At 46.6% G+C, this 27,111-nt stretch overlaps 1 pseudogene; it reads right to left on the bottom strand.

Moving 5' to 3' along the window:
• Positions 1 to 18,797: 18,797 nt before the first annotated feature.
• On the bottom strand, positions 18,798 to 26,415 carry LOC127199624 (pyruvate kinase PKM-like; annotated as a pseudogene).
• Positions 26,416 to 27,111: the final 696 nt, after the last annotated feature.

Below are 27,111 nucleotides of genomic sequence, written 5' to 3'. Positions count from 1 at the left end.
CTCCCTCCCTCCTGCTTTCACCCTATTCCCCTCCCCTACGTCTATGACCAAGAGGGACCTCCTCCCCCACTATATGGTCATAGGCTATCAAGTCTCATCTTGGTAGCCTGCTTATTCTTTCTTTGAGTGCCCTCAGGCCTCCCCACCCAGAGGAGGTGGTCAAATATGAGGCACCAGAGTTCATGTCAGAGTCAGTCTCTGCTCTCCACATAACTATGGAGAATGTCCTGTCCATTGGCTAGATCAGAGTAGGGGCTCAATGTTTACTACTTGTATTGTCCTTGGTTAGTGCAATAGTTTAAGCAGAACCCCCTGGGCCCAGATCCACCCATCATGATGTTCTTCTTGTAGGTTTCTAGAATCCTCTGGGTCCTTCTATTTCTCCATCTCCTATATTTGTCTTACCTAGAGTCCCAGTGGAATGTCCTCACATCTGTCCCAATCTCCTGGTAAGTGAGGACTTTCATGAGGCATGCTTTTTGGGCTAGTGCCTACTTATAAGTGAGTACATACCATGTGAGTCTTTCTGCTTCTGGGTTAACTCACTCAGGATGATCATTTCTAGTTCCATCCATTTGTCCACAAATTTTGGGATTTCCTTGTTTTTAATAGTTGGGTAGTATAACATAGCGTAAATCTACCACAGTTTCTTTATCTATTCTTCAACCAAGGGACATTTAGGCTGTTTCCAGGTTCTGGCTATTATGAATAAGGCTGCTATGAACATAGTCGAACATATGTCCTTGTTGTGTGGTGGAGCATTTTCTGGGTATATTCCAAGGAGTGGAATAGCTGGGTCTTGAGGAAGCCCTTTTCCCAGTTTTCTGAGAAAGCGCCAGATAGATTTCCAAAGTGGTTGGACAAGTTTGCATTCCCATCAGCAATGAAGGAGTGTTCCTCTTTCTCCACATTCTCACCAGCATGTGGTGTCACTTGAATTTTTTATCTTAGCCATTCTGATGGGTGTAAGATGGAATCTCAGCAGCTGGGCGTGGTGGTGTGTACTTGTAATCCCAGCACTCAGGAAGGCAGAAGCAAGCCAACCTCTGTGAGTTCAAGGCCAGCCTGGTTTACAAAGTGGGCCGAGGACAGCTAAGGCTACACAGAGATACTCTGTCCCTCCTCAAAAAAAAAAAAAAAAAAAAAATCCAAAACCAAAATCCAACCAACAAACAAAAATATGGCCTCAGTCTGTAGCCTAGGCTGGCCTTAGACTCATAGCAATCCTCCTGCTTCACTCTCCTGCCTTAGCTTCCTGAGTGCTGGGGTTATAGGGATGAACCACCATGTCCTGCAGGACTGCCAAATTGTTATCTACCCCCTTCGATGTGAAATATGTATCTATATATTCATGTATATATTTACATTTTAAGATCCAAATGGCAAAAATAAATAAATAAATAAAAAATAAAAAAAATCTAAATGGCAAACTATATACATATTTTGCACTTTACTTTTTAAAAAATGCACCAAATATTTCATATTTATTTATTTAATCAATATTTACTGAAGACCTAGACATAACTGTAGACTTGATTCATAAACAAAAAAAAGACAACAGTTCTTTTCTCATGAGGGTCTGTTTATATTGTACACATGTGGCTCTGCCTCTTTGTAATGGTTTTATAGTAATCCGTGTAAGAGAGCCATTTGCTCAACCAACACTTTCTTTTAAAAAATTACTTATTTATTTTAATTTTATGTGCATTGGTGTTTTGCCTGCATGTACGCACTTCTTGACCTTGGAGTTACAGACAGTTGTGAGCTGCCATGTGGTTGCTGGGAATTGAACCCGGGCCCTCTGGAAAAGCAGTCAGTGCTCTTAACCACTGAGCCATCTCTCCAGCCCCCCCCCCCAACGCTTTTATAATGTACATGCAGTTTGCTTTTGCCATTACTAGTAATACCACATAACTCTTTGAGATAAATCTAAGATTGAAGGACATATGGCTACAGAATACAACACTAGATGGTGGCATTTCTGGGTACATGCATTCTGTGAAACTTTGCAATAGAAAAAAGTTGAATTTGTAAAAGTAAAGGGAGCAAAATTTTCTCTCATTTTAAAATTATTTTTATTTTAATTTATTCTTTCTTTTAAAAAATATTTATTTTATGCATGTACTGCTCTATCTGCATGTACACCTGCATGCCAGAAGAGGGCATCAGTTTCCAGTATAGATGGTCGTGAGTCATGTGGTTGCTGGGAACTGAACTCAGGACTTCTGGGAGAGCAGACTGTGCTTTTAACCATTAAGCTATCTCTTCTGCCTTTCCTTTCCTTTCTTGATCTCTTTATCTCTCTTTCTTTCTGTTTTTTTGTTGTTGTTGTTGTTGTTGTTGTTGTTTTGTTTGTTTGTTTTTGAGACAGGGTTTCTCTGTGTAGCTTTGGCAGTCCTGTAATTCACTCTGTAGACCAGGCTGGCCTGGAACCCACAGAGATCCACCTGCCTCTGCCACCAGAGTGCTGGGACTAAAGGTGTGCGCCACCAACAACTGGCTTTATTTATTCTTTAAACATGTCCCCTTCCCCGAGGAACACAGTCTCCCCTATTATTTTTAAGGTCCTGTATTAGGGTGTCATATTCTGTGTGGAGGTAAGCTTTACATTTCTGTGGGTTAAACACCTGGAGCTCATTGCTGGATGACAACTGCTTTGCCGGCGTTGTTACGCAGATGTTAACTGGTGTCCACACGGCTTACATCGAGACCGACTCTGCCTTGTGGTTGCGTCTGTTTTGATAAGTTGATGTGACATGTATTGCCATTACTACATCCTAAAGACATTTCCCTGCCCACAAAATCAGTGCTCCATCTCTTTCCATCTTCCTCCCTCCTGAAGCCCCAGGCACCCGCTAATCAGTTTACTGTCTCTGGTTTTCTCCTTTCAGAGAGTCTCGAAGTCGTAATCAGGTATGCTGCAGCGTTTTTCAGACAGCTGTTTTCAATCAGCAACATGCATTCAAGCTTCTTATCTTTGACTTGTATTTCAATGTATGACTCTACTAAACTTTGTTCATTCACCCACTGCAGGACACCTTGCTTTCTTCCAAGTTTTGCAGTTATGAATAAATCCCCTGGAAACTTTTCCGTATAAGTTACTGAGTGACAAAACTTTTAGGCAAATGAAGCAAGACCGTGGGTGTGTGTGGTAAGACTATCTTTAGTTTTCTAAAATGGCTGCCTAGCCTTTCCAACACGAGTTCCAAGTCCTCTGCTGTGGGAACATCTTCACCAGTATCCACTGTCACTGGAACTTTCTGTATATGTTTACATAGTTACTGGTCTCTTTTGTGGGCAAGGTGGCGGCGTGCACGGCACAGTGCACGCGGGGAAGTCACAGGATAACTTGTAGGAGCCAGTCTTCTCCTTCCACCTTGTGGGTCTTAGGGATTAAACTCGGGTCATCAGATTGGTCGTGCCTTTAACCAGTGAGCCATCTCACCAGCCTCCAGTGCTTTCTATTTCTGATAGTTAAACAGGTGTGCAGAAGTGTGCCATTGCTCTAATCTGCAGCTGCCTGGCAGCATATGACGCTGAGCATCACCCCACGTGCTTATGTGACATCTGCTTATCTTCCTTGCTTGGGTTTATCTTTAGACCTTTTGCCCATTTTATTTGTTTTTAGTTTTGCTTTTTGTTTTTTTGAGACAAGATTTGTCTGTGTAACCTTGCCTGTCCTGGACTCGCTGTGTAGACCAAGCTGTCCTTGAACTCACAGTGATCAGCTTGCCTCTGCCTTTTTGCCCATTTTAAATTTGACTGTTTTCTTAATGTAAAATTTGAGTTCTTTATATATTATAGCCTTTATCAAACTGGTGATTTGTGAGTATTCCTGCTTCACCACCCACATTTGTCTTTTCATTTTCTTTACAGTGTCTTTTGGTAAAGTTTGCCACTTTGATGGACCCCAATTGTCACATTTTTCCTCTTGTAGATCATGATTTTGATATTGCACCCAGGAATCATTGTCAAATTCAAGATTATCTATATTATCTCCTAAGTTATCTTGGAGGATTTTATCTGTACTTTTTGTTTAGGTCTGTAATCTATTTTGAGTTAAGTTTTATGAAAAGTATGAAGCAGGAAGCCAGATTTTTTTTCTAGTTTTGAATGTGGATGTTCATTTATTCCAGTGCCATTTATTGAAAAGACTCATTGAATTTCCAAAACAAAATATGCCATCAAAAAGTAAATCTGGAGCCAGGCGGTAGTGGCGTATGCCTTTAATCCCAGCACTCAGGAGGCAGAGGCAGATGCAGGCAGATTGCTATGAGTTCGAGGCCAGCCTGGTCTACAAAGTGACTCCAGGACAGCCAAGGCTACACAGAGAAACCCTGTCTCGAAAAAACAAAACAAGACAAAACAAAAAGTAAATCTGGGGCTGGAGAGGGGCTTAGTGGTTAAGAGCACTGGATGTTCTTTCAGAGGACCCGGATTCAATCACAGCACCCACATGGCGGCTCACAACTGTCTGTAACTCCAGTTCCAGGGGATCCGACACCATCACAAGAGACACGAATGCAGACAAAACACCAACGCACATAAAAATTAAATGCATTTTAAAAAGCAAGTCTATATCTCTTCATCCTTTAAATTGCTATTAACTTGTTCTGTCCCTCTGTCTCTGTCTTTCTCGTCTGACGTAGGCCAGGCTTGCCTCAAACTTAACCACCCAGTCAAGAATCACCCTGGAATTCTGATTTGCCTCTACACATCCCTCTCCCCACGCCCTCCAGGGCTAGAACTTCAGGCATGCGCCTCCATGCTCAGCTTTGTTTACAGTTCTCTTGCTTAACAGAAACGATGGTCATGTTTTGAAGCTGTTAACTATCTAAGCCCTTTCTGGCTTCAATTCTCCATCCCGCTGTCCACTCCAGGCTGAGACCTGCTTCCTAGTTACTACTGGGTTGCCGATGAAAAGTTCAGACTCAAACTGGTACGACAACTAAAGGGAAATGTATTGACCTGCTCAAGGAAAGACCCAGAGGCAGATTCAGTTAAGGCACGGAGGCCTAAATAAAATTATGAGCCGGACAGAGTGGCGCTTGCCTCTGACCCCAGCTTAGACACACTTGGTAAAGCTCACACCCATCCGTGTCACCACTGCTACTGCTGTTTTGCTGATGAAGAAACTCACTCAAGGCAGAGAGACTACAAACCTTATCCAAGGTCAAAGTCTAGAAGCAGAGTTAGCAAACAGGCGATTCCACTGGCCTGCCTTAAGGGACCTAGCAGCTGTTTACGTCATCATCTGCTGCGTTAGGTCATCATCTGCAGAAGTGTGCTGCCGATAAAAGGGCCCCTAGCCACCCCTTCCCTGGCTCCCTGGCTCCCATCTCTCTGTGCCGTCTTGTCTGCCTGTCTGAGTGTCTGCCTTTATCTCTCCTTCATGCCCCCATTCCAAGACATCTTTCGCTTGTCTCTCCCGCAATAAACCTCTTACACCACCATGCTGAAACGAGCCACGCATTTGATTTGGCAAGACAGCAGCCATGTCTCTCCAGAAGGCCGATTCAAATCAGAACAGTAAAGATGTTCTCTCTGTGTGTCTTGATCCATGCAGAAAAGAAACAACACAAAATCTCCGATGTTAGCTAATCAGTTATTTTTCTGTGTTCCCATCTCTCATCTCATCGTCTCTGCATGACAAGCAGGGTAATTTTGAAACGGCCAATGTCCCTTTTGTTTTTGTTTAGTTTGTTTGTTTCTGTTCCCTTTGAGTTCTCTTCTGTTCAAAGAACCAGCCAGTCTATTCAGCACACTGGAGCATTATTGTGTTTTACAGAATGAAGTATTATCTGAATCTAAACCTCAAAGGAATGCATAGATAGACTCAAATGTCTTCAAAATCCAGTTTTCCTCTCAGGTCATATCCCAGCTTTGCTTTAGGTGTTTGACCCTCCCTTAGTCACATTTACTGAACACCTGCTTTGTTCCAGGCACTGCCTAGAATACAGTGTAAACAGGCACGTGAAGCCTCTCTTCTCCTCTCTCTCTCTCTCTCTCTCTCTCTCTCTCTCTCTCTCTCTCTCCCCTCTCTCTCTCTGTCTCTCTCTCTGTCTCCTCTCTCTCTCATTCTGTCTCCTCTCTCTCTCTGTCTCCTCTCTCTCTCTTTCTCTCTTTCTCTCTCTCTCTCTCTCTCTCTCTCTCTCTCTCTCTCTCTCTCCCCCCCCCTCTTTCTCTCTCTCTGTTCATGCGAGTGTACACATACTCGAATACCTACGTATTTGTGAGAAAACATGTGCGTGCATGTGGAGGTCGAAAATCAACCTGGGATACTGTTCTTCAGTCGTGTCTCTCACTGATGTGAACTTATTGAGTAGACTAGACTGGCTCTCCAGTGAGTCCAGGATTCACCTGCCTCTACCTTCCTAGCACTGAGATGATGACAACACCGAGACCAGCTGTAAAAGTAGCTTTTAATTGCCTGAGGTAATTGCTGTCTTGGCAGTTTACTGCATCCAGCTGCTACCCCAGGGCCTAGTCCTGGAAGCTTCCAGCCCCCATACAATCTAATCTAGAATGCCTTCAGCCTCTAAGACTTACTGCTAAATAAGCTCAACCTTTCTAGTTCTTTCTGAACTCTGGCAAGCTGCTTCAACTCAGCTGTTCTGGCTCAGACTCCTCCCTGAGCTGACTGATTCAGTCTGGCTTCTCTCAATTTCTCACTGAATTACTCTGCTTGGCCTCAGATTAACTCTATTGATCTGTTCTAATCTTCTGGCTCCTTCTCATTCTCTGGCTCATTCTGTCTTTTCCTGTGTCTGGCTTGTTCTCTCTTCAACCTCTCTCTGTAAAACTCTCCTGGTGAAACTGCCTCTGAATTCTACAAACTGAACTGCCACTAACTCAACTCCAGTGCACCGCCTCTCAACTCACTGACTCAACTGAACTGTCTGAACAGAACTGGCTAGAACTCAAGTGATCTGCATGCGTCTGTCTCCTAGGTGCTGGGATTAAAGATGTGTACCACCATGCCTGAACCTAAGCTTTTCTTTATCTGAAACTTGCTCTATATGTGGCTGGCCTTGAACTCAGGAAGCTGCTTGCCTTTGTCTCCTGGAACTAAAGTCTTGTCGTCTATATTACAGTAGGATTACACAGACATAGAAGGTCTTGCCAGAGCAGCTATGTTCTGAATTGAAATTCCTCTACACCCAGCCTTTTAATGTGAGCTCTTGAGGAAGAACTGAGGTCCTCAAGCATACATGGCAAAGACTTTACTGAGTTATCTCCCTAGCTCCAAGTACTTTTGATAATTATACAGACTGGTTAAAAAAAAAAAATATTCTGACCCAATCACCTGGTCTGTGAGATACAAAGTGCTGATGTGGGTGGTCTGGGTACCTTTCTGTGCTCTAACTCTGTAGCCTTGAGGACTGGTCTGTGTTCGATCTTAGCCAAAAGGCTGGGAAGGGATAGAGATGGGTTTGCAACTAGACCGCTTGGACTGAGAGTGTGCTGGGCTTGAAGCCCAGCGAACATCCGAGGTATTGTTGAGAAACAGCATACCGAATATTGGGAGACAGCTGACCACTTTCATTAATATAAATGTTGGGAGACAATCAACCCCCTTCATTAATATATTTGGGATTACTCAGAAGGCTGAGGCATGAGGGTCACTGTAAGGTTTGATAGCAGCCTGGGCTACATAGTGAGTCCCTGTACCAAAAGAAAATGAAACAAAACAACCAAGAAGTTATCTCTTTACCAATGTGTCTAAGGGATAGGGTGTATTCTGACTGCCCAGGGTGCTCGTACACTGTGCAAAACCCCTGGGCCTTGGTGGAAGAAACCATATTTTGGTCAGAATACTCTCTAGACACACAGCTTTTCCTAGATTCTCTTCTGAAGAACCGAAGGCAACTGATTGCCAACCAGCATCTTTGGGAAGTCTCCTCCCTTACAGGGAAACAAGTTAGACATGCCTGGCCTTGTCCATTCTGTCTTCTTCCTCCCCACTGACTGAATGACATGGCTCTGTGGCCTCTGGTCTGCTTTGGGACATTTGTCTATCATTAAGATGGGGCTTGGGCTGGGCAAGCCAAGCAAGTGTTCCAACCACTTAGCTCCCTCCTGCCACATCTCTGCAAGCATAGAGTTCAGGCCTGGAAGATGGCTCAGCAGGTAAGAGCAGTGGCTGCTTTCCCAGAGGTCCTAGGTTTAATTTCTAGCACTCATATAGTGGCTCACAACCATCTGTATCTCCTGTTCCAGGGGAACTGACACCCTTGACCTCTGTGGGTACTAGGCACACGCACAGTGCATATACACACATGCAGGCAGACAGCTACACAAATAAAAACATTTTTAAAAGGAAAATAAAGTAATGTGCACAAAACCCATTCACTTCTTGTTGAATTATTCATGTATTCATTTTTCCTAAAATTATTATGTATTGAAGTTTCTGAATGATTACTAATTTAATATTTTAAAAAGATGAACTTATGATCAGCATAGATGTTAGATATGAACTTATATAAATATTGGATTATCACAATGCTAATTTTTATATGGTGAATGTAAGGGGTTTTTAGTTTTTGGTTTTTTTCTTGAGATAGCCTCGGCTGTCCTAGACTGTCTTTGTAGAGCCCCCTGCCTCTGCCTCCCAAGCGCTGGCATTACAGGCGTGCGCCACCATGCCCAGCTAAACGTAAGTAGTTTTTTAACCAACACTTCAAAATTATCTATAGATCCACAATGAGCTTTGGCTAGAGTTTTCTGGCTAACCTTGTAAAGTTCTAAAACTGTTTCAAAGCTCTACTGTTTCCCAAGTTCCAGAGGCTACAGGCAGCATAATGAACTGCAGTGGCTTGGTGGCTGCTCTGAGTGCTACATCTCTGAAAGACACACTAACTCAAGGGTTACGACTCCTTTGTCACCAAGAAACAAAGGTGGAATTCTACAGGTTAGACAGTGCCAGGAAGGGGCTTCTGGGAACTCAAGCTGAGCAGTAACGATAAGATTCTCTTTAAGAATGTTTCTTTCTTTGATGCTTCATTATTAACTTTTGAATATATCATCTCAGCTTTGATTGTCTTTGTACATTATTTGAGTTGTTCTTAGTTTCACCCTAGAGCCACATACCACAAACGTGAAATACTTAAAAAGCTGAAGCTGTCCTCCTAAGTCTAACATAATAATTCTGCCAGATTCTTTTTCTCCCCCTAGTCTTAGAACATCTCAAAAGACGTAATTTTTGGAACGGAAAAAATAAAATATGATTTTTACACATTCAAAATATGCACATTTCTGAGTCTATATGATAATTTTTACAGTGAACTGTTTGCTGCTATGGATAGCGTTAGCTTCTAAATTTACTCATTTTGTGTATGTACCACAGAGGCACTGCAGTGGTTCTCCATTTCTTTACACTTGATTGATTAACAGAGGCAACACAAACTCAGACACCTTTGCAGGTCAAGTAGATTATAGAAAGGCATAAGGTTTTGTGTGTGCACAAAACACACACACACACACTCACACACACGTGTGTGTGTGCTCTGACTAGCTTGATGACATCTTCTCTAACTTCAGATGTCATTCCTCAAAAGTCACAAATACCTTGCAGGCCAAACAGACACAGCAGGATCATGCTCTATGGTCAGGTGCCCGAGGGCTGTTCAGCTCAGCCTTTATTTCTAATAATAGGAAACTTAAAAGAACGCTTTAGGAAGTTTATTTATTTATTTATTTGGTTTTCTGAGACAGGGTTTTTCTGTGTAGGCTTGGTTGTCCTAGACTTGCTTTGTAGTCCAGGTTGGCCTCAAACTCACAGTGATCCACCTGCCTCAGCCTCTCGAGTGCTGAGATTAAAGGCACGCGCCACCATCTGGTTTAGGAAATTTATTTGCTTTAGGATTTTGATGTCAAATTTGCACAGAGATTTTGCAACTTCTGTGTTACATTTGCATCCTTCATTCGTCTGCTTTAAAAAACAAAAATAAAAGGACCAAAGAACCATGAGAATATTAGCCGGGCCGGGAGTTTTAGAATGTGTGAAAATATTTAGTCCAGTGCTAAAAATTGTTTTCAACACATGTGTTACTGTAAAAAAAAAAAAAAAAGTCACTATAGAAATTTTCAGTAAATATTTGACAACAAACTCAATCTGGTGGCTGAAGGATGATTAAATACAAGATATTTACTTGATGTGATATCATGTAGTTATTTAAGAATGGAACATAGTGGGCTGATGAGATAGCTCCGCAGTCAAGAGCCCTGGCTGCTCTTCCAGAGGACCCAAGTTCAAGTCACAGGAGCCATATGGTAGTTTACAACTATCTGTAACTCCAGTCTCAGGGAATTTGATGCCTTCTTCGGGCCTCTTAGGACACCAGACACACACATACATGCAGGCAAAAACACCCATACACACAAATTTAAAAATTTTTTTTAAAAAAGAGAAAACCTACAAACTTGTGGATTTAAAAAAAAATAAGAAAATAAAAATAAAAACAGACCACACGAAAGTCTATGTAGTAACAAAACAATATTGTAATATATATTAAGCTAAAAGTCCTTCCATAAAAGTTTGGGTTTACACTGGCTATAACTATATAAAACACACATACCAATGGCCATGAACAAATAAGAATAACTTTGGGCTATAGGGTTCTCGGATTTTTTTTTAAAGCATTAGATAAGTTTTACTGATCTTATAATTAAAAGCTGAACTCATTACAATCTAGGGATCCTATATTGTGTGTGCACTTCTGAAGCCCTGCCATGCTTTCCTGGGGCGAGGCCTGGCCAGCCTCAGCTGGCTGGAGTGCCCAGAGCCGAACTTATCTGACCACTTTACACTGAAAACCTGGGTCCCCGGGACTCATGGGGCACAGAACCTTCTGTATGACATCTTACTCCTTTTGTTGAAAAGTGTTGAGATACATATTTATGTTCTTTTTCTGAATCTAAAGTTCTACAAAACACTCACTGGTTTTCCAGCCTTTGCAGGTTGCTATATTTGTCCCACACTGATAAACACAAGAAGCAGGGATCTGGGGAGATGGTTCAGGAGAAAGTGCGTGCTGTGCAAGCCTAGGGACCTACGTTTGGATCCAAAGCACCCATGCAAAAAGCTGGATGTGTGTTATTAATAGTAAGATATAAAAACCAGGCCATCTATCTAGCCAATTAGTGGCTGGCTAATTGCTAATTAGTTAATGAACAATTTTCTTAATTTTTTCAGTAAGTGTTTTGAGTGTCCATGTGGCTCTGGCTTGTGGAGTGCATGCATCGAGAAAATAGGGAGCACCTACACCTTTGTGGGAGTTAGTTTGGGACAGGGAGACAGAAAATAAGCACTAGGCATAATCAGCAGGTTATTTCATGTGTTTAAAGGAAGTCATGCTGCTGAGAGGTAAAGAAGAGCAGAGTGAGAGCTTTTGGGTGCTGAAAAGTAGAGGGACGCATGGTGTCAAACAGCCAGGCAGAGGAGGCCCTGATGAGGCACCTAAGGAAGGGCAACTGGGGGGTTGGGGAGGGTGCTACAGGCTGAAGGGACAGACTTGCAAGCTCACTGCTGTGGTTGGTGCCAAGACTCATTGTAGATTCCCACTGCCAATACCTCTGGCTTACTGGGTTGTCAGGGTAACCCACCATCCCACGGGCACAGGAGAGTCCAGCTAGGAAAGGCTGCAGTTGATGCAGGGGACCCACAGAGTACCTGGAATATCAGCCTCTTGTACCCCAACAAAACATATCTGACTTCGTGGTTTTCATCTGGCTTGTGTCTATCTGCTGACGGCTATCATAATGGATTTTGATGTGGGTTGAGACTCAACTCGCCTCACCCGTTCCTAATACCCAGACTCCCTTGCCTCTGGTCACTCTGTCCGATCTTTGAAAGCAAGACCCTTTGCCTGCCCTGAGCGCATGGTTTCCATGCTCTTCTGTTGGGTTCCTCTGCATCCTTGAGCTATGAGGAGAAGGCAGAAGCTCCCTCTCCCAAGCTCTGTTTCCTCAACACAGGCAGGACATTGGATAACAGATTTCCTGACAGCTGTGCCGGCTAGGGCTGACATCATCCATCTCTGCATCAGCTGGTCTTCTGAATTAGACTGCATCATTGTCTGAAGTCTGGCCAGGATACTCATTTCACAGGAATTTCCATTTGATCTCACCGTGAGTTAGCTCTAGTTTGTGAATTCCCCTTACCTACGACTGACACCAAAGCACTGAGGTCCTGACTCATTCTCTCCTCTCCCATATGAAGGTTGGAAATGGTATGTTTCATGGCATTGAACCTCGGTGAGGCACACATGCTGGCCGCTGAATCCCTGAGCTATATTGCAAGCAGGTTTTGAGACAAGATTTCGTGTGACTCAGCCTAGCCTTGAATTTTCCATGTAGCTAAGGATGAGCTCGAACCCTTGGTCCTCCCCATCCCAAATGCTGAGTTTGCAAGTGTGCACTGTCATACCCATGTGTGCTAGGGATTAAAAGCAGGGTGCCAGGCATTCTGGGTAAGCACCCTACCAGAGAAGCTACATTCCCAACTCCTGCCATACTTTTTCTAGCTTGTTCTTTGAGACAGGGCTACATATTGTATTCCAGACAGACCTTGCATTTAAAAAAACAACATTATTTAAGTATGCAGGTGTGCACATGGATTTGTGCATGCGTGTGTGAGTTCATTCATGCATGTGTGTGTGTGTGTGCGCGCGCGCGCGTGCGCGCGCACATGTGCACGTGCACACGCAGGTACCTGAGGAGGTAAGAAGAGGGTGCTGGATTCCCTGGAGCTGGAGTTTCAGGCAACTGTGAGCTGCCCAGCATGAGTGCTAGGAACCAAACTTCAGTCCTCAAGAAGAGCAACAAATACTCTAAACCACTGAGCCATCTTTCCAGCCTCCGTAACCTTGAAGTTTTGACTCTTCATCTCAGTCTCCCAAGCCATTTGAATTACAGGCCTGGCCAGCCACAATCCTTTTGAGATATATTGAACCCATGTGCCCATATGTCACATATACAGACGGTTCAACATCTGTCAGCTAGCGGTCCCTCTGGCTTGGTCAACTTCCATTCCTGACTGTTCAGACCAGGGGAATGGTGCCACTCATAATGGGCTAGGTCTTCCTATATCAATTAACAGTCAAAAGCACCCTCCTCCCCAAAACATGTGCACAGGGCAGCCTGGTCCAGACAAGCTCTCACTGAGGGTCTCTTGCCAATTGATTGTAAGTTGTGTCAAGCCAATTGTTAAAGCTAAGAAACATATTGCTGCTTCTTGCACATGAAGTTGTAATTGGGCATTCTTCCATTCCATCAAATTCCAAGCCAAACATATTCTTTCTAGTGCATGCAGAATAAGCTCCGCTCCTACAGTTCGTCCCTCTCTGTAAAGAAGGCCCACTGGCCACAGCCTACATTCTCCTCAATCTTGCATTGCCTTCTGGAAGAAAAAAAAAAAAAGATGCAAACACGTTCTGTGCCGTGTCTTTCAGCTTCTCGTGCAGAACTGCAAAAGGAGCGCAGAGTTCTAGAGAGTTCTTTGTTCTATGTTTAGATGAACGGCTAGAAATGGGGAGTCAGGACAGGATTTAAATTTATTTAGCTAGCTGGGCGGTGGTGGTGCACGCCTTTAAACCCAGCACTTGGGAGGCAAAGGCAGGGGGATCGCTGTGAGTTCGAGGCCAGCCTGGTCTACTAAGCGAGTCCAGGATAGCTAAGGCGACACAGAGAAACCCTATCTCGAAACAAAACAAAACAAAACAAAAAATTTATTTAGCTACAAGAGAGTAAACAAATGTGGATACATTTAGTGAGTATCTCAGTGGCTGGGGAGAAGCTTGCTAGACTGTGCTCCTAGTATTTCCAGCCTGGGTCCTCTGTGGAATGAAGGGTGTCCTGTTGTTTCATTTGTGGGCTGTCTGCCCAGCAAATGGTTGGCATGAGGCATAGCAGTACATATTGAGGGTGCACTTTGGATTGCTACATACCTGTTCTCTTTTGTTTCCTGTGATGAAGACGGAAGAACCAGGAACTTAAAGGGGCTTATGTTCAGACTTCCTGCCATGTAGCGAGTCTCTGAATTTCAGTGGGGACCTTGCTGTGTGTCTTATCCTGTCAGGATCCTCTCTTCTGTGGGAATTGCATCTTTCTCTGCACATTTGTCAATCATTTTTAAAGCCCATATCTCCTAGTTTCTCACAAGGAGCATCTTTCCTGGGAAAGGGATCCAACACTCAGGACTTTGTCTCACCTCAGATTTGTCCATGGTGTGCACCCATTCCCAGTGGGCGTAGCTAGGCCCTGGGTAGCTTCTCCTTGGAGTCTTGAGAACAGGTCCATGTGAAGTGTTCACCCTGGCATGCTCAGGTTGTGTTGCTGGCTTATCCTATCCTCAACAACCCCCCACAGCCCCCAATGGGACGCAGTCCTGATGTCTTAACCACTACCTCCACGCCTGCCTGGCTTCATACCCACAGCACACCCGTGGGGATCTTGGCTTCACTTATGACCGAGGATTCTGCAGACTGCACTTGGGGAACTGCTATGTTCCTGATCCAAACTCTACATGGCATGTGAGCATGTGCATCTTTGGAGGTAAATGGGGTTTCAGAGAGCCTGGAGAAGAAATGCCTGTGATTCTGAGTAGAGTACAAGGGCATTTATCCTGCACTGGGCACTTGTGATTGATTCTGTTTGCTTTTGATTTGCTTTGCCTTGCACATGCTAGACAAACATTGTACCATTGTGTACAAGCCATGGCCCTAAAATGCTTATAGTTACTTTATTTTGTACATTTTTTTGTGTGTTGTATGTGTGTATTTGAGCGTGTGTGGTACATGTGTGTGTGTGTGTGTGTGTGTGTGTGTGTGTGTGTGTGTGTGTGTGTGCAAACCACAGCATATACTTACGTGAAGGTCAGAGCACTCAGCTCTCTCTTGCACATTTTGGGTTCTTGAGGTCCCACTCAGGCTGTTAGGCCTGACAGTAAATACCCTTACCCACCAAGCCATCTTCCTGTCTCCCATTATAATTTTAATGGCTCAAAAGTGCTTATTAAAGTAAAGACAAAACTTCTTGTGTAAACATTCATCTTTGCTATACTGTGGCACCAGAGAGCAGAGTGTACCCAGAAGATCTCCAAGTCCACTAGCAGTGGGACAATAATGGGGCTGACTGCACCCACCCACCCCTTGAATTTTGGACCCGCCTCTTCCACTCTTTGGGCCCACAACATCACATAAAGCTGTGGGGTCGAGAGACACAGTTTTGAGGGTGATGTCCATTCTCACAGCCTCTTGTTGTGATGTGTGTCAGGAAAAGAATGTGAAACAGAGACAGTCACAGGGAAGAGGAGACAGGCTGGAGAAGCCTATACCTGCGGCAATATCATTTCAGTCTGGGGAAGCAAAGAGGGCACAGGTTCCATAGAGAATTGTGAAGAAGGATGTGTTCAGCTTAGGGTGAGGGCAGAGACCACGACACATGAAGTTTTGAGCTCACAGTGAACTATTTCCTTCTATTTGAATGGATTGAGGAAGTTTTGAAGTGGAAAGCTATAGGATGAGGCATTTGGCAACACGTAGAAAACAAACAGGAGCAGGCCACATGGGGGCAGAGGCACCAGCTGTGAGTACATCTTACAACATGGCTCAAGATGATGATACTAAAAGCCAGATGTGATGGTCCATACCTGTAATGCCAGCAGTTAGGAAGGAGAGGCAGGGGGACCAGTAGTTTAAGATCTTTCTTGGCTTCCTAAGAATGTGAAGCCAGCCTGGGACATATAAGACACCATCTCTGAAAACAGAAACAAACACAGTTGGGAAGATGAGGGTGCTAAGTTAAGACCAGCAACATTGATTCACAGACCTGGAGCTTTCAGAGGTACCATCCCAACATGTCCCGGGTCAAAGCAGTCTCTTAGAATTGTTTAATAGGGCAGATTCAGCAGCAGTCTAATTCTAGAGTGTACATTTGGATCTGCTGATGCGGGATGGGAGAGAGAGAGTTGTCAAGGCTCAATGTCTAGGCTCGGGAAGTTGGGGAGCTTCAGTTGCCATTATCTAAGATGGAGACTCCCAAGGCTTGTGGGTAACAACAAGAGGGCAGCTGTCAACACAATGGGCTTAGGACTCTATATGCAGCAGCAGTTACAAACCAGGAGATAGCACTCACAGCCGTGGGGTGAATGGGGTGCATCACAAGTGAGTGTGGGAGAGTGGAGACTGCCAGTGCAGAATAAGAGAATCAGGCAACCAGTGCAAAGCCTAACACACATGATGCTCAGAATTCAGGCACAGGGAAGAGATCCACCCTGAGAAGGAATGGCAACCACCTAAGCATGGGAGAAACCCCGTCACAGAGCTACCCAGAGCTTAACAAAGATGGCGTTGGAGGAGACAGGCAGGCCTGGTAGACCCTTGCATTAGACCCTGGCCTTGACCTTCAGCACCATAAGAAAAACAGGCATTTGCAGAAGACATGAAGTGGTGAGTATGAGGTCCTTGAAGCTGTCAGCAGAGGCAGTTCTCTGGGCTGCTTGGGCCCATAAGCAGACGCCAGCGGGGTATTTGGCAGCACTGTTCCCCATACCTCTCCAGACAATCCCTTCCACGCTGTGTCTGCTGTTCCAGAGGGCCCTGACAGAGAAAGCATGGCAATCCATCTTATTGGGACTATAATTCTTTCCTTTTTTTTTTTCCTTTGGTTTTCGAGACAAGGTTTCTCTGTGTAGCCTTGGCTATCCTGAACTCACTTTGTAGACCAGGCTGGCCTCGAACTCACAGCGATCCACCTGCCTCTGCCTCCCAAGTGCTGGGATTAAAGGTGTGGGCCACCATGCCAGGCAAAGATCCACTTGTCTCTGCCTCCCAAGTGCTGGGATGTGTGCCACCACCACTCGGCTCCTCTCTCTCTTCCTTCCTTCCTTCCTTCCTTCATTTCTTTCTTTCTTTCTTCCTATCTTTCTTAAATGCCTACTTTACAAGCTTTTTTAGACTCTCACTTGGAAAGTTTAAAAAGAAAGAAAGAAAGAAAGAAAAATGAGGAGAATGAGAAGGAGGAAGAGGAGGAGGAACAGGAGGAAGATGAGGAAGAGGATGAAGGGGAGGAGGAGGAAGAGGAGGAGAAGGAGGAGGAGAAAGAGGAGGAAGATGAGGAAGAGGATGAAGAGGAAGAGGAGGAGGAGGAGAAGGAGGAGGAAGATGAGGAAGAGGATGAAGAGGAGGAGGAGGAAGAGGATAAAGAGGAGGAGGAGGAGGAGGAGAAGCTGCCGGAGTCCACAGGCTGGTGCAGCACCAGGGGAGTGAATGCCTGAGCACACACTACTGACTGGAAAAGTTTGGGCCTCACATGCATAGCTGGTGAAAAATAACCAGTTTGGAAAAGTAACCCAGGTGAATTCTTTGCTTGTTTGTCCTTTCTAGGCAGGGCCTAATGTAGCCCAGGCTGCTTTTAGTCCCTATGTCGTCAAAGAGACCCTGAACTTCTGATCTTCCTGCCTCCACCACCCCAGCGCTGGGATTACAGCTACATGCTGCCAGGCCCCAAGAATATACTGCCTTCTGTGCCTAAAATAAGACTTGAAAAGAGGGAAGTGGCATAAGGATTTTAAAAATGTAAATATTTTCAGAAGACAAAAAGGTTAAAATATTTTTGCTATTAGTCATTTCAAGCCCAAGTGTAAAAACGACTTTTAAAAAATGCAACAGAAACGGGAGGCAGATATATATGGGCCAGGCTTCTCTCAAAATGTGTTGGAGCATCTGTAACCAAGTATATGTGATTTTATTCATTTCAAATAAAGTCTAAGGCAGAGCAACATAAAGTGATTTTTCCCCTTCAGCTGCTGTTTCCTGACATTCAGGTGGGCACTATGGCAACAGGCTGGGAGCTGTGGCAGAATAGGAGGTAGAGACTGGAGTGTCTGCAGCTGACCCGGCCTGCCGGGGTTTGACTAACGCTCCGGAGGAGAATTCTCCTGTATAGGGACAGTACACAAGACACGAAGAAGGAGAGCAAGTCTTTGATCAAGCTCTCAAATTTTATTTTTCAGGTAGAAGGTTTTATAAGACAGTGGGCAGGGAAGCCCATTGCTATGGCAACCCAGCTGCAGGCTACCTCAAGATGGGAGGATTTCCAAGCAGGTCACAACGTTCTGCCACACCGAATATTTTGCTATCTTTATCTAATCTAATTGCTAAACTACAACAGGGTGGCTCCGTCTAAATCTTATCTTTAGTCTAACTGCCGGACCACGACAGGGTCAGCTGGTTTCTGGTAAATGACAGACTGCTGGAGAGATAGAAACCCAGGCTCTAACAAGATGGCTGAACATTGGTCATATGGCCTACCGTCCCCAACATGCAGTGACAGCGGAGTGCAGTGCACAAGGAGGAGGTGGGGGGTGGGGGGTGGGTGGAGCTGTTGGGGAAGCAAGTCAGGGCCAGGGCCAGGGCCAAAGACTATCCGCACTGGAATTCTGGGCCCCATGCCCTCCAGCCCCTATTGTTGCTGTCTCCTGACTCCAGGCCAGGGCTGGGAGTTCTCTGGGCAACTTTCTGCAGGAGCAAAGTACACAAAGATGTTGCTGCCCTTTCGTGATAAAGTAAGAGGGTCGCCAATCGCGCATTCCTCCCTCACCCCCGGCTTAGGTAGGACCATATGATAGACAGCTGGGCTCTATCTATTCCGTGTTTCAGAGGCATTAGTTTTCCCTGATGTTCCAGCCTACCAGCGCCACACTATGGCCCAGAGTGAGCACTACAAGCGGTGCTGGCCTAATGGATGGGATGGGGGAGGGGATGGGACAGGGGTAGAAGAGGGGCTCCAGAGGGCCATCAAGGCACGGGCACTACGTGCATGGTGTTGGTGAAGCCAGAGCCAGGGAGCCAGCCGGTCAGCACAATGACCACATCTCCCTTCTTAAAGAAGCTTCGGGCCTTGCCAACAGTCATCGCCAAGTTTACACGGAGGTCAACATTCTCAGCCCAGGCATCCTCCAAGGCATCCTTACACAGCACAGGGAAGATGCCGTGGTACAGATGGGCTTGGCGGGCTGTCTGGGGATTGTCTGTCACAGCGAATATGAGGGCTGTACCTGGCCACTTGGTGAGCACTCCTGCCAGACTTGGTGAGCATGCACACAGCACCCATAGCGGCAGCTTCTGTGGGGTCGCTGGTAATGGGCGCCAGACTGCAAGTGGTAGATGGCAGCCTCTGCCTCGCGGGCAATCAGGTGCTGCATGCGCACAGCCTCCAGAGGGTAGTCCCTTTTGGCTGTTTCTCTGACAGCATGATACAGCCTGCTCCATCCAGGACCGCGTTGGCCACATCACTGGCCTCAGCACGGGTGGAATGTGGTTTCTTGATCATACTTTTCAGCAACTGTGTGGCGCAGAAGACAGGCTTCCCAGCTCGGTTGCATTGCCCAGTCATCATCTTCTGAGCCAGGAAGACCTTCCCTGCAGGAATCTCAATGCCTAGGTCACCACTAGCCACCATGATCCCATGACTGGCTCCATAATCTCATGAAACCTGCGGTCGCCTTCATGGTTCTCGATTTTGCTGGGGATCTTGACATTCTTGCCTTTCTCTCCCAGGACCTTCCTAACCTCACGTACATCGGCTGCCTTGCGGCTGAAAGACGCAAACACCAGATCCCGGGTGTCCTTTGCTGACACAGCAGGGAAGCCCACAGCAGCGCCGGAAGGGTCACCTCCTTCCTGCTGCACAAGGAGCCAGCATTCTCCACCTCTTGTCACCAGGAAGTCAGCACCTCTCTTCTTCACCTGCAGAGAAAGGAGCCATCATCCGTGTAGATCCTGCAGATGTTCTTAGAGCCCAGCCACTGGACCCTCTCGTCACACGTTTCCATATACGCCTTGTCAAGGGTGCCCTTCAGACTGGCTCCCTTATTCAGCTACACTTCTGCAGTGCCGCTGCCCTTGAGTCCGGTCCGGATCTCAGGTCACTTTGTGTCCAGAGCCATCGCAAACAGGCCGGTAGAGGATCGGGTCAGATGCGAAGCTCTCCGCGGCTGCCCGTGCGCTCGTGACGGTCTATGCATGGAACTCACGAGATCCACGAGAGAAATCCAGACGAGCCACATTCGTTCCTGACGTAATCACCTACTTCAGCATCTCCACAGATCAGGAAGCAGGGCCAAATGGTACAAACAATGTCAGTGTTGCCGGCCGCGGTGGGTGTGGAATCAATGTCCAGGCGCGACATGTGTTCCAGAAAAAATGTCGCCGTGGCTGCATGGAGCTGCTGGGTCTGGATGGAAGCAGCCCCCTGCTTCGCTGTGTGGGTTAGGCAAGGTTTCTGAGCGCCTCAGGAGTGCTCCTGTTCCTGCTGCGAGGCCTAGACTGGATGTCCACCGAGTCAGGACAAGTCACTGCAGTGCCCGTAAAGTAAAATTTAAGTAAAGGAATAACTACAGAAAGCTAAACTAATGAACAATTTCTTTTCTCTAGGAAGGACGTTTATTTCAAATCCAAACATTTCTCACAGGAAGGCTGCTGAGAATTTTGTACTCCTGACACATGTATTTTGTCTTCTTTGTGTGTGTGTATGGTGTGCACACAGGTGTATATATGCACTAGCATGTGTGTGGGTGCTGATACCTGTGTCTATGCCCACTGTGTAAGTGTCCCAGTGCACGCGGAGGCCAGAGTTTGAAGTCAGGTGTCTGCCTTCCCCCTTTCCATCTTATATATTGAGGTGAGGTCCCTTTCTTGGACACAGAGGCCCCTGACTCAGCCAGTGCTGCTAGCTGGGGAACTCCTTTCTCTGTCTTCTAAGCACTGGGATTACAGATAGGCCGTCACGCCCATCTGACATTTATGTAGGTTTTGGGAGTCTGGGCTCCAGTCCTCGTGTTAGCATGGCAAGGGTCTTGCCCACTCGCCTCCCAGCCCTCTCCTCCCCTTCACTTTTGAGACAGTTTCATCTGTATTCCTAACTGGCCTGGAGCTTGCTATGGAGATCAAGCTGGTTTTGAATTCAGAAATTCTCCTGCCTTTGCCTCCCATGTGCTGAGATTAAAGGCATGGGCCACCAGGCCCCACTTTCTTTATATTTTTAAAGCTAAAAGAAACATGCTTTTTCTTATGAACAATCAGCTTTTTTTTTTTTTTTTTAAATCTCTACAATAGCTTGGTTAGACAGACATTATAAAAATTAGTTCTTCTAAAGGTCCTGAATTCAACTCCCAGCAACCACTATAATGAGATCTGGTGCCCTTTTCTGGCCTGTAGGCACACATCCTGGAAGAATACAGTATCCATAATAAATACATAAATTTAAAAAATAATTAGTATTACTTTCTTCACCCTAGGCTTAAAAAAGATCACAAGCTTCTTCGTGTTGCTAGATTCCTGCTGCAACCCACATACTACAGCCTTAGGAAGCGCCACTGGTCTCCACGAACAGTTAGTGAGCCTTCTGTCTGGGATGCCGTAGGTTAGAAAAGGAGCCCGAGTCATGACTCTACGAAACCGCTTGGGGGCGACATCTCACCACCGACTCTTGCGACCTGGGCGAAGTTCTGCGCCCCAAAGCTGCAAAACCACTTCAAAAAGTTTGAGAAACTGGTTCACCTCAGGCCCCACTCTTGCTCAGCCCGGTCCTCTTCCCTCCTGGTGAAAGCTGTCGGTCCTAAACCCTGGGTCTGAAATGGCTTTCTCCACAGCAGGACGTCTCCAAACCTGTGCCGAGGGCTATGCTATCAATTCCGTGTACAAGGGAAGCCATCAAAGCTCACCTGGGACACAGGGATTCAGAAAGGACGTGGCTAAGCATTGAGTCAAGCAGAAAGTCCCAGTATGGAAAGTGTCTTGGGACATGTTTATGGCAGCAAATAATGCCTTTCCTACTGGGATTCAGGACCCAGCTGAAAATGTGCCTCTCTGCAGGGCCAAAACCCATCTGAGAGGCTAGGCCTGAGAAAGTCACTAAAGTCTGTTTTGGTGGCTCTTCTTGGCTCTGGCCTCCTTCGCTGGCAACCGAAGTTGTCAAGCAAGGCAGGGTTCCCAACACTGGGCCCCTGGACTAAATGTCTTTTCTTAAAGAGCACTCCCCACCGCCACCACAACTTGGTCTTGATTCACTGAGAAAAATGGGGCATCTAATTCTACCCGAGGCGAAGGGGAATCTCTAAATGTGAGCATTCGTGAAGTAGAAGAATATTATTTATTTTTCTTTGCAAATTCCTTGAGGGCAGTGAGTGAAAATGGAAACACGGCCGCTCCTAGGGATGGTCGAGGAGAAGGTTTTTTTTATTGTAGATATGAGGGAGGGAGAGAGTGTCCGTAGGCATCTGGAAGAGTCCAGACTGAACATGGCCCGAAGAATAGACCGGGCCACGAAGGGAGAGAGAGGCGGAAGAGGGAGAGAAGAGGAGAAGAGAGAGGGACAAGAGAGGGGACCAGGAAAGGGAAAAAATGAAGAACCAAGAAAGCACATGGCCAAAACAGGTGGGTTGTACAGGAACCAGCAGCTGGGGTGAGGGGCTGGGGGAGGAAGCCATGCTCAGGGGCTGGAGAGGTTTAGGATAAGGTACTGAGAGACGCTGAGAGACCCTGGGGGCCACATTCACTTTTATTTGTTAAATAGGTGCCACAATTAACCATTTGTCCTGAATTCCTTTGGGACCTTTGGGTACGAGAGCCACCGGAGAAGTGCACATGCTTGATAGGCTGCAGTTCCTTGTATGTGTGCATGCGGGCGCGTACGTAACACACACACACACACACACACACACACACACACACACTGTTCTCTGAGCCGACTCTACCACACACTTCTGACAGAATCCACCAGGTGGCGCTGCTTCCTATCAATAGGGACTGGTCTACAGCAAGTGAGGACAAAAGCTCTGGGGTTAATTGCACAATCCCGAGTTGATTCGTATCATGCATCTAGCAAATGCACAGCCGTGACTGATGTTGCTTTACTAAGTGCCACCTCCAGGAATGGGGTATGGATCTTACAAAGAGTTCTGTTGCTCTGGTCATTAAATTAACCATTAGCGCCGGTGGATTTTAAAAGTGATACCATTACTCCTCCGCACCCGTGACCTGCCTACTTTTCGCCAGCATCTCTTTGCCAGCATATTATGAAGCAAGATGGAGGTCACCACCTCAGGGCTAGGGCCTCTGACACGGAAATGTCTGTCACTCTGGTTTGGATCCAGGATGAGCAGAGAGAACATCTTTGGACTGCTTGTTGTCTAGTGGAAAATGCAGCTCCCCAGACACTCAGCTTTGGCATGAGTGGCACTGGGGCTGGATAGTTCCGTGTTGTCTGGGGTTATCCTGAGCACTGTAGGGATGCTGGCAGCTTCCTCTGCCTCTGCTTACAAGAAGCCATAAGTAACTTTCCCTCACCCAACTCTGATGGAATTTTAAAACATGTGTTTGTTTTCATGTCTATTTGATAAGTGATCTGTGACCTAATGATGGGTTATATATGTTAAGACCCTTCACTTATGTTTCATAGCACAGTTTTGACAGAGACCACCAGGGGAAATTTTGTGTATTACTATTTTGACCTTGTATCTAATAATGGCTTGGCTTACAATCCTTTTAAAATAAATTGTATTTTGTTTTTGTTTTTTGTGTTGGTTTTTGGTTTTTTTGAGACAGGGTTTCTCTGTGTAGCCTTGGTTGTCCTAGACTCACTTTGTAGACCAGGCTGGCCTCAAACTCACGGCAATCCTCCTGCCTCTGCTTCCTGAGTGCTGGGATTACAGGCGTGCGTCACCACGCCCGGCAAGAAATTGTATCTTGTACCTCACGGAAGTGATTCCCAGAGACCTGATGATGCATGGAGGGAACCGTGTGGGGATGGTTTGGGGATCACTGCTCTGGGCACCTCAGTAGTAACACAGGCTGAGGAGCGCTGGGGCTACGGTAGCTTAGAAGGCTGAATTGGGCTCCAGTCCAGGAAACATTTTTAAAATTAATTTACTTTCTCACATATTACATCCCGGCCACAGTTTCCCTCCCTCGTCGCCTCTAGGTACCCCCTCCCCACCTCATCCGCTCCTCCTGCCACTTCCGTTCAGAAAAGGGCAGGCCTCCCAGGGGTATCAACCAACATGGCAGATCAGGATGCTGTACGTTAGGCCCCTCCTCTCATATCAAGGCTGGATGAGGCAACCCAGTAGGAGGACAAGGGTCCCCAGACAGGCAAAACACCAGAAACAGCCCTGCTCCCTCTGTTAGCAGTCCCCCCAAGCCACCAAGCTATACAACCATATCATATGCAGAAAAGCTAAGTGGCAAGGAAAGCTCAAGGGAGGGACACATGGATGTCCCTGGGGAGGGGAAATAGAATAGATAGTGTGGGTGGGCCATGGGTGGGTGGGCTAGGGGTGGGTGGGCCGTGGGTGGGTCGGCCAGGGGTGGGTGGGCTGTGGGTGGGTGGGCCGTGGGTGGGTGGGCCATGGGTGGGTGGGCTAGGGGTGGGTGGGCCGTGGGTGGGTGGGCCAGGGGTGGGTGGGGCCGTGGGTGGGTGGGCTAGGGGTGGGGGGCTAGGGGATGGGTGGGCCGTGGGTGGGTTGTCCGGCCAGGGGTGGTGGGCTGTGGGTGGGTGGGCCGTGGTGGGTGGCCATGGTGGGTGGGCTAGGGGTGGGTGGGCCTGTGGTGGGTCGGACAGGGGTGGGGTGGGCTGTGGGTGGGTGTGGCCGTGGTTGGGTGGGCCATGGGTGGTGGGCTAGGGGTGGGTGGGCCGTGGGTGGGTCGGCCAGGGGTGGGTGGGCTGTGGGTGGGTGGGCCGTGGGTGGGTGGGCTAGGGGTGGGTGGGCTAGGGGTGGGTGGGCCGTGGGTGGGAATGGGAACAGGAGGAAGCTTGACAAGGTTTAACCTGGGCCCTCTAGGAAACATTTGATGACAGTCCTGTGGGTTTTTGTTTTCTTTTTCTTTTTCTTTTCTTTTTTTCTCTGTTACAACTTGGAACAAAATCATGGCATCTGTGGCTAGTGACTCGCCTATGAGGCCATAATGCTTAGCAACGTAACCTCCATCCCATTTTCCCCATCTTCGAGACTTAGAATAAGAACAATGTATTCTCTGTCCCACATATGAAGGTGAAATAAAGTCAAACTTTTAAAATACGAAACCATACACAGTGTAAGCTTCCTTCCCGGGCAACAGAGCATCTGAAGTATCCTTGGCGTGGCTCTGGCTTACGGCTCTCCTCTCAGAGGCTCTGTTTATAAAGGCCCATGAGCTCGGCCAGCAGTTCTTCCAGCATTGTCAGCGGTGGTTCAGAGCAGCCTGGAAATGACGGCCTTAGTGACAGAGCCGCCACAGGGAACGCACCAAACATCAACAACACACTCTACAGCCCTGGGAAGGAGGCTCTGTCGTTAACTTCTTGGACCGAATGGAAACATGAATTATTTATAAAGGGCCATAGTTAGAACAAGGGACATCTTAACCAATAAAGCCCTACTCTCAACAAACACACACTGGGCTGATAGTATCTTCCCACGAGCTTGAGACTCTGAGAATTATGAATAAGACACACTTCAAATCCTCAAATGGCTTGTGAGCCAGCAGGTGACACAGATATGCATGAAAGAATGTTCATGGAATGTGTGTGTGTGTGTGTGTGTGTGTGTGTGTGTGTTTTGAGACTGGGTTTCTCTGTGTAGCCTTGGCTGTCCTGGACTTGCTTTGTAGACCAGGCTGGCCTCGAACTCACAGCGATCCGCCTGCCTCTGCCTCCTGAGTGCTGGGATTAAAGGAGTGTGCCACCATGCCCGGCTATGTTCATGGACTATTATAAGAACAAAAGGCCAGTGTTTGCTACAGTGCAAACACTACCACGGCAATGATGGATTTCTGGGTACTTTTCTTAGGGAGATAAAGGGGCTCTTGAATGAATTAAAAAGTCCCAAGCTGCTCCACAATGGGCATGACTGAATGAGGTCTCCATTGCCCAGGTGATTGGGAGACCTGCCGAGATACGGGTTAACTTGTCACTAATCACTCAGCCCATTATTTTGTTACCAGGATTATCTTTGGGGAAAGAAAGACAATAAAATACTATTAGACTTGAGGCAAAGCAGTTGCTTGTATTTGGTCTTATCAGGAAAGCCAGCAGAAGTAATAAGCTGTTGGCAGATGCTGCCTTCTTCTGCAAAGACAATGTGCTGGTTTGATGTTTCTGCTCTACGGGGAGAAGCTACTTTTCAGCATCGAGCTTTAAGATGGTGGTCTCGAGTTTCCTTCAGAGCTGGAAGTAATTAGAGATACTGTCTGGTGCTGTGCCCTTCCTCTGTGGATGCAGTTTCTGTGTGGAATACTTGTTTTCTGTGTCGTTAGGGAAAATGTGAGGTGGTGGGGCTGCTCCAGGGGCAGGTTGCCCATCAAGCATGTGTTTGCGTTTCTTCTCGTTTCCACAGCTGGGGTTTCGGAGGAATGCCTTGGGTCTGGACACACCCATCGGCAATGCTCCCTGGCTTTCAATCGGGATTATCTAAGGGATGGGAAATCAGAGTTTCCATTCAGTGCCTTGGATGGTCCAGCAGAGTGCAGTTCCTAGAAGCTAACATTTCACTGTTGTATCATGTGCTCCCCAACTCCAAGGTACAATTCTTTTTGTTTTGATTTTTCAAGACAGGGTTTCTCTGTGTAGCCTTGGCTGACCTAGACTCACTTTGTAGACCAGGCTGGCCTTGAACTCACAGTGATTCCCCTGCCTCAGCCTCCCAAGTGCTGGGATTGAAGGCGTGGGCTACCATGCCCAGCTTCCAAGGTACAAATTTAATGGAGGCTTCCTGCACATATCTCCTTGGGACCAGTGTTAGGATGTACAGGCTGAGCTGTAAGCATGTAAAAATGCTGTTGCAGAGCCCAGTTCTAGCTAATTCCAAGCCCACTGGAACCAGCTTCTTCATGAATTCGAATTTTTTTGTCCTGAGAGGACATAGTGTGTAGAGCTGTGATAATGTATTGGAGAAAGATGAGGGGATGAGTCCGGGACCTTGAGGACCATAAGGGGGAGGGAAAAAAACACAGAAGTGACACTTCCCAGAGGTCTGCTGTGCATCACACCAGCTGTTCATCCCTCGGATCAGCACCACGCCAGACTGACACACATTGTATTTGTGCTGAAAGCAATTGCAGGCTGAGGATCTGA

The sequence above is a fragment of the Acomys russatus genome, chromosome 15 (assembly GCF_903995435.1).
Source record: "Acomys russatus chromosome 15, mAcoRus1.1, whole genome shotgun sequence".
Classification (NCBI taxonomy): domain Eukaryota; kingdom Metazoa; phylum Chordata; class Mammalia; order Rodentia; family Muridae; genus Acomys; species Acomys russatus.
Note: the sequence above shows the minus strand (reverse complement) of the source record. Positions and strands in the feature narration are given on the sequence as shown.